General features: G+C 33.9%; 1 long non-coding RNA gene across 7 annotated transcripts; it reads left to right on the top strand.

Annotated features, from left to right (window-relative positions):
* Positions 1–1,066: 1,066 nt before the first annotated feature.
* On the top strand, positions 1,067–8,248 carry LOC108206450 (uncharacterized). Of its 7 annotated transcripts, none has more exons than XR_010288104.1 (10): positions 1,067–1,379; positions 2,844–3,061; positions 3,198–3,354; positions 3,695–3,771; positions 3,849–3,895; positions 4,183–4,277; positions 5,353–5,471; positions 5,890–5,995; positions 7,472–7,742; positions 7,831–8,248. It is a non-coding gene; the product is annotated as an uncharacterized LOC108206450 (long non-coding RNA). The 7 variants fall into 7 exon arrangements; XR_010288106.1 differs by having other exon boundaries at positions 5,828–5,995; positions 7,472–7,691; XR_010288105.1 differs by having other exon boundaries at positions 5,828–5,995; positions 7,472–7,702.
* The last annotated feature ends 450 nt before the right edge of the window (positions 8,249–8,698 follow it).

The following is an 8,698-nucleotide window of genomic DNA, read 5'->3' as shown; positions in this document are numbered from 1 at the left end:
AGGTTATTGCATGAGCCCGTGAATTTATCCAGTGCACACCCAAGATTACGGCCGCGGGCTTCTACGAGAAAAAAACAAACATTTTTTCAAATCAAAATATTTGAAACATTAATATTTTTTTTTTAATCATGATAACGAGGGCCAACATCTATATAATAAGATATAGTTCAACTTGATAATCATAAATAAGTTTATGAAAATAGGGTTAGCAAATAAGTTTGATTGACAAGTTCGTCATTAAAAGTAGTTTATAAATAAATTAAAATGTTATCAAGTAATACTAGTAGTCGGATTTATACAATAACTTAATATTCCATTCGTGAGCGAATTTTACAAGTAATATATTTGATTTGATTTATTTGTGAAGATAAAATTGTGAACAGACTGATTAACAAGTTGGTGAGAAAACTTGTGAACCTTTTGTGACACTATTTTTTTCTTAATGAACCAATTTCAAATATTTTTTTTGATTTGATTGAAACTCGGGTTTGAATTATAATTTGATCTTTTTTATCAAATAATAGATGAGTATTCTAGAATTTGGCTCGACTTATTTACAGTCTTTAAGTACGATGCTAACAACAACATGTACGATTATATAAATGAAAAAAAAGTTGTCCTAAACTAATTTCATTTGCATGTCAAAGGCAAGCATCAAAATATACGATTTAGGTTTCTTGTGCTTAAATTATCCTTCGAACACATGACAATCGACCCCACTTAAATTACCCGATATGATTCATCAAACGAAATAATACTCTCTCTGTCCCTCATAATATACATTGGGGTACATGGACGGGGCACGGACTTTAGTACTGCTGTAAAGTGTAGTTGTGCAATTTATTTTTAAATTGTTTTTTCACCGAATTATAGTTTGGATGTTAAATTTTTATTAAGGAAAAAATTTCTTAAAAAGCTACGAGACTATATTTTATAAGAATTAAAAAAAAAACGTATAAAATCTATCTATTATATATATAATACTGCAACATCACTTTTGGTGAGCCAATTAATTGGTGTGAAAATACAATCTTACCCCTCCTTATTTACTCTATTTATCATATTTACGTATATCGCTCGAGCCATGCCCCTTCTTCTTCCCTGTACCACTCTGCAAAGAGTTCTTTGACTTCGGATGGCCTGCTTGTATTTTTCATCGACTTCTCCTTCTTGGGATTGCATATTTATGATCTTGTTTTACTTGTCCAAAAGAAGGTGGATCTGACAAAGTCGGTGTTGAAACAATAAAAAAGAAGCTTTAAAAAAAACTTACAGAATTATATGATTATCTCAAGTATGATGCTCCATTTAGGGAAGGCAACAAGTTCTACTATTTCAATAACACCGCTCTTCAACATCAACAGGTCCTCTATATGCAGGTACATCAATTTTTTCATGGTAGCATCTATCTATGCATGCGTGCTCCAAATACACCTATCTACCTGTTTAATTTGGTACTTGACATTTATCCTGATTCCTGAATGCTATTTAATATTTTTTTTAATTTACTATATAGCAATAGTTATGATTCTTGATTATATTATCCTTGATTTTGCCTTAGCTCCTTTTTATTAAATATGGAGTGCCACACTGTTTGATGAAATGCTTAAATGACTTATTTTTTATGATGGAGTAAAATTGCTAGAGAAACTGATCCAGTTTGAAAATCGGGAATGTTTGCTGAAATGCCATTGTACAAAGAAGATCAAAGGTTACTCAAGAAATACAATGATCGAGATTCGGTTGTTGATAGTGGAAACGTTTATAACGTTCAAGCAGAGGTGGTTAAGATTTGCGAAAGTCGGGATCGTATTATTCTTCTTGTTACAAGATTGTTGGATAGGGGCATAGTCTTAACTCGAATTAATACACACGTCAGATATTAGGCACATAATTAAGCACTTCTGTATATTTTTTCTGTATCTAAGCTCTGCAGGTGTTTTTGCTGGGCTTAATGTAGAGTGCAGATTGGTTAAATCGACACAATCATATATGAAATGATGAAATGTTACTGAGTGTTTTTTCTACATGTTGAAAGATTAGTATAGTTACTCCGTAATTATTAGAACTGAGTGGATTTTATATGGCTCTTATACTTTTTATTGTTATTAAATTTTTTTATGATCTGCAAAATGCTTATGCTACTGGAGCTGCGGGGAAAATCTGATTAACATAGTGTAAATATATAGTCCAATATATCTGCTGAATATAAAATTTGACATGCATTTATGAACTAGCTGGCTACCTACTTTCTTAGCAGTCGACCTATGGGGAAAAGCGATAATTTATGGGTAAGCATCCAACCCACCTTGATTGTTATGGGGGAGGCGAGGCCATGTGAATTTGATGGCCCCGTTATAGGTCCGCAATCCTAGATTTAGTCTGTATAGAAAGCAAAATCAGTTCCTTGGTAGGAGGCTTTTATAATACTTACTGAACAGTGCACAATTAGAACTTAAGTGATAACCTGAACTTCATTGGTACTCCATTAAGTGGTTCTGATCAAATTCCAATGAGGACAGATGTATCAACCTTCAAAATTCATATTCTCGTGTCCAAGTACCAAACTATTTTTCTTTTCTTCCGTATCTCCTTTTAAGTCCCAAAAATAAAATCATAAGATGGTGGAAAGATTCCAAAATCATCAAGAGCTTGGGCATAGCTCTGATTCGTTACTGTTATATATAGCTCAAGATGCAATTATACTATTGTACTCAAATCTTCTATAGTGTAACTTGACTAACATCAATGCTGTGGTAAAGAAGTGTATGTATTTAGGTCGTCCTAAATGCGCCGGGTCTCCTTTATTGTCTGAAGTACACATTGTTTTCTCACTACTGCAGATACGCGATACTAGCGTGCTTTTCAGGTTGCTCTGCTTTGGAGGGCTTAAGAAGACCCTAAACCTGAATACAAAAGAGCGGAAAAGATTTGAAGTTTATGCGTGTGCGATGGCTGAAAGAAATTATACATTAGAAATCTGGCGATTGCTTGACCCAGAAGCACACCTAATTGATCATAAGCAACTATATATCAGCTCATATTGTATCCGTTTACTCAGGCAAGTATATATCGTTGATGCTGACATGCTTTTCGCAATATCCTTTTTGTAGCTGTACTTTGCTCCCAAGTACTTCTCATTTTATATATCTTATTAAATCAAGGTCCTTTACCTTTTCCTTCGTTCAATTTAATAGGTTATAGGAAGCCTTTGCACAGGGTCTTCCAAGATCAAAAGTTCCATCGAGAGAGGTAAAGGTCATCGATGATCGTCTAAAAGTTTGGGAAGACGTAGATCAACCTTGAGTTCAAGTTGTTCCAGCATTTCTTCCGTATTGTGCTCCTCCGGCAGAGGTATGAGGCTATGCTTTTGCATCAATATACTCCCAAACACTTTGTACTGTCTTGATATATAATCAGTTTACCCTTTTGTATCATTTTCCTCTGCTATTTATAAAATAACTATACTGGGAAGACTGCAAATAGCATTCCAGTTCTCTGTATGGCAAGGAACGTCGCATTAGCTTGATTTTGTAGTAGTGCTTTTATTTTCCACATTAAATACTTTGAATATGCTGTGTGTGTCTGAGTTTGGAGTGTATACAGTGAGATATTATTACAATTCAAAATATACATATTGACTTACTGTTGACATTGTCAAAAAGAGAATTTGACGAGAATCTACCAAAAACAGTCTGTAGACTATTCTACGAAGATGAGGTCAAAAATCTGCCATTGCCGTGTGATGTCAGCACCTACTTGATTCCAGAGGTATATAGGTTTAACTTAGTTCATGTACATTTTTATTGCGGCTGGTAGTTTTGACCCATTTTAATCCATGTCATCAGCCACGTAGATCGAGCTAGAAAGCCACGTCAGATCTGTTATATCTCAGGTATCCACAACTACTATGTTTAATATGCCTTTTAACATTCCATTCTTAGGCTCTTTCCAAGCTGTTATTCATATTGCAAGCATTTCATTCCTTGATTTTTTTCACCGCTCGTCACAATATCACTAGGTGATTTATGTTTTGTATATGTATTTGTTACGGGTGTTCTCTTTATTTTGGCACAAATCCTTTTTATCAAATATGGAGTGCCACACTGTTTGATAAAATGTTTAAATGACTTGATTTGTTGTTTCTTATGTTGATTAATGTTTCGGTTTCAATTCTATCAGGTAGTGAGTTCTCTGGGATGAATTTGAGTGCTGGTGCTTATATAAAAAGAGGTCAAGGAAAGTGATATATAAAAAATCAAAGGGGTTTTTCAGAGGTGTGCCTGATTCTTTTTCTTTTTGCCAATTTTCTCGCATGATTCTTCTATTTATGTTTTTCCTTGGTCTTTATATCATGATTATCATCTATACAGTGATAACTAATTATTAGGTCGCTTATCTTTGTTAGTATAGTTGAGACAAGGTTTTCTTACAAGTGAGGGGGTCATATATAATCAAGATAATACTCTCTATGTCCCCCTAGGTTATTTACCTTGGGGGACGGGCGCTTGACACACATTTTAAGGCTCCTGTAAAGTGTAGTTTCACAAATTACTTTACACTTTATTTCTTCTGAATATTACATAAAAAAGGAAAATTTAAAAAATAAATTATGGAACTATGTTTTCTATGTGCCTTAAAATGTGTGCCAAGCAATGTAAGAAAACTGCAAAGAAATGAGAGGGACAGAGAGAGAGAGTAGGATAATAAAAACTTAAAAAGTTAGTTTCACTTCACTTTTCTATTGAAATTTATTTGTCTATTATCGACATTTGCATATGCTTATGTATAGATTGACAAGGTCAGTTTATTTGTAGAAATTATTTCACAAGTAAACAACTAAATGTTTCTGCCGCTGAAACCAACAAAGAACCCCTCATTTGCGACAATGCCGATGAGGTCTAAACATTGTTAAGGCTGAGATATCAACTTTTAAAAAGCGGAAGAGTATGAGTTTGTGTTGACATGGAGCAAAGATAATGGTAATTCCAGGGAACATCAGTTTATAATAATATATATTTCGTTAAGTTTAAGCTCAATCTTAGAATTGTAGATTTCACTATCCACTGAATATATTTCGTTAAGTTTAAGCTCATCTACATGAGAATGTAATCTTGATTGGGTTGAAAAATGCAATATATTATGATGTTCATATTGAAGCGACTTGGCACGTCTTATAGCCAAGATGTTGCATGTACATCTCGTCCATTTTAAATAATAAAAAACAATAAAATGACTGTGTTTTAGGCTCTCTGAGGCTTTTCATTTCTAGAATATAAACTTATGTAACGTGTATCCTTGTTTCATGTTGCTATACTATTTAAACGTTATAATAAGCATAGCATTTTTCAGATGGGTGATGTGGCAGAGGACTTGATATGAGGGCGACTTTAGAGTTTAGATGCCATCATGGTCAAATTGCAAAGCCATCCAAGTAGTAGTAGCTGAAGGCATAAAGGGTCTTGTCAAAGGTATGGGCGTCCCAGTTGCTACTGTGGTGAACTTCAACAAAGTACTCCTTCCGTCCTTTTTTAGTTGTCACATTTGATTTTGTGCTTGTCAAATTGACCAAAGTTTGACTGATTTTTTTTAAATATTTTATCAATTGATTAAATAAAAACTGGAAATAACTTTTAATCTACTTTAAGATGTGATTTTCAGTTTTTAAAAATAATGAAATAATAACTTATAATCTTTGGTCAAAACTTAGTCAATTTGACCAATAAAAATAGAAATGTGACAACTAAAAAGGGACGGAAGGAGCTCCCTTTTCAGTAATAAGACAAAATGAATACTTAATAAAGTAAGGACCTGGTTCCTCACTCAGAACTCAGCAACATGTTTGTGGAGCTGGAGCTGCAATTTTTATTTCCAATCTGGCTTGCCCAGCTTGATTGATGAATTACAGGTCCGCTTAGGGCCGTATCTACAAAGCCATGCATAGCAGGAGTTTAAGGCATATCAAATACATGATGCGGGTCTTCTAAATTTGGAAGTACTTTTCTTCAAACTCCTCCTCATAACTAAGCGGGTGATATGATTTTATATTTGATTTGTATGAACTATTTTATGTGTTGTATATTATATCACAGACAAGTTATACATGGCAATCTCAATGACAGTGATTAAGTACTTTCAAAATTTGACTTGCAGACTCAAGCATTAAACCAATATTGGCAAGTCCAATTTTGGTTTATTGCTTGAGTTCCTGGTTTTTATTAATGTTTTGAGTTACTTCATCTAATTTACATATTTAAAATACATAAGACCCTTTAATACAGTAGAAACTCTTTAAATTAATACTCGGTAAATTAATAAACTCTCTAAAATAATAAATTTGTCCGGTCCCGACTTGGGCCAATATAAAAAATTGAAAAACTCGATAAAATAATAAGATAATAATTTTTCGGGAGATCCCTTTATAATTTTCGGTCCCGAGAAAATCATAAATCAATAATTTATAGAAACTTGCTTAAGAATACTCTACATCGAACACATATATTCCTCTTATTTACATTTACGGTACAATACTTTAAAGGTCATTATTGATTTCCAATACATATGAACACAATAGTTATTAATTTACGTTGAGTCCCAAGATTCGCTGCAATGTAATTCTAAAAGTCATAGACTAAATTGCCATTTTGTTTGATATGTACAGTATATTAAGTTAAAAACTCTTTAAATTAATAATTATTAATTTATCGATAAATTAATAACTCTCTAAATTAATAAATTTCTCCGGTCTCAACATTATTAATTTATAGAGTTTTTACTGTACAACCGCAACTCAACTTAGGTGACTCTTTCAGGGTTCCTACGAGAAAAGAAACACAACTGGAGGTTACCTTTGAGTATGACAAGCAGTTTAACCCTCTCCTTGTTCTGTTCACAGGAAATTATCTTCCCCTCCCCTCTCATTAAGGTAGCCAGATGAACAGTTTTGTTTCCTGAGGCTGACCATGCATCAAGAACCTTAGGAGGAAAAAAGAAATTTGATTAAACCATCATAGGCCTCTGTAGACAATAGAATAAAAATAACTCACAAGTCATAACTGATACAAGTCCAACTCACCTCCCTGGTCTAAGATCAAGGGCTACTGCCACCATAGAACTTGCCTTGCCCTGAAGGATGATTCCATTTTTCACAAAATGATGATCATGCAAATCTGTACCAGGTGGGAGTACTAACAAATCAGTAACCAAGTCATCCTTGTGAACCTGTTGAGCAAGAGAACAATCTAAAAGACAAGCAATGACATACATATTTTTTTTGTGCCTCTTCCTGTGCTCTAGACATGACTATGTAGGCTATGTGTCCACACACGGTTTTACTAAATGAGAAGTTTTAGTTCAAGTCGAATCAAAATGTTAACAATTAAAGTTTGAGAGGTATATGATGAAATTTTATTTTTATATAACTGTATCATATATAGTGGATTACTAAATGCTATCTAATTCATGTCATCAGATTTTAGCTCATGCGACTGTGGGAGACTGCCCTGTGTGTGGCTTGGCTCAGGCAGATGCAAATTGATTGTGATGCCTTCGCAACTGTCAGAAGCTAATGAAATCTGTAAAGCTATTTTAGACTTCTAAAGGGAGACACATTCTGCGGTCCATGCTTTTTGGTGAAGTGGATAGCATTTCTTGTTACCTACATCGGACAACATAATCTGCTGCATAGTCTGGTAAATTCAGGGTGAAACTACTACTCTCTCTTTCTCATTCATTTCTATACGGTAAAATCTTCTTGCTACCTTGTTCTGCTGCTTGCTCAAGTTGTAACTTGGTATAGAATTTGATATACCTTGTACAATTGTGGTGCAGGTGACATTGAAGAAAGATCAGAAACAGTATTGGCTATACAAAGACTAGCCTTACAGGTTTATAGCATCCAAAGAATTTGCTGAGGCTCTCCGATCATTTTATGTCTGGAAACATGTTAAGAATGGTCTTGCAACCTCATTTGACAAAGCTAAAAAGCCATCCTGCTGCTTTTACCATCCAAAAATATGGTATTAACAAGACGGAACTTATGAAAGCCTTGACTGCAAGAGAAATTTTGCTTATGAAGAGAAGCTCATTTGCTTACATATATAAATTGTTTAAAGTGAGTTTTTAATATTCAATTTTTTTGGACAGATCTCTATGTCTAAATATATGTGTTAACTTTTAAAGATATTAGTAATGTTGATTGTGGCATTTTTGTGGCAAACAATGTATACTTGTAAATTTTTTTCCTGCTTATGATGATGGTTATAGTCACGATGACATTGTTCTTCAAAACCGAGTTCAAACAAGACAAAGTGTATTTAAAGCATGCCCGTGCCTTGCACGGGCTATAAAGCTAGTTAAATAGTATACAGGAGCAATAGTTTGCATGTGTTTGTCTATTTTATGGGCTACCTTGTCTATTTTATGGGCTACACATGTGATGCGGATACACATGGGCCATATGTGATATGTGCCCTTCAGCCCAATGTAGCTTGCTCAGTAGTTGAGGGTAGTGCGGAAATCCCTTCCGACCCGATCTAATAGGTCATCTGGAAAAATTGATCCGATAATGACATTGTTTGATAAGAATTTGACCCGATTAATAATCAGTTATAGATTTAAGTCGATCCTATCAATTAATGATTTGATCCATATACGAAGTATTATTATTATTAATAAGTTAACCAAAAACTATCATACA

Source organism: Daucus carota, chromosome 1 (assembly GCF_001625215.2).
Source record: "Daucus carota subsp. sativus chromosome 1, DH1 v3.0, whole genome shotgun sequence".
NCBI lineage: Eukaryota > Viridiplantae > Streptophyta > Magnoliopsida > Apiales > Apiaceae > Daucus > Daucus carota.
The sequence above is the reverse complement of the archived record's forward strand: the minus strand, read 5'-3'. Positions and strand labels throughout refer to the sequence as shown.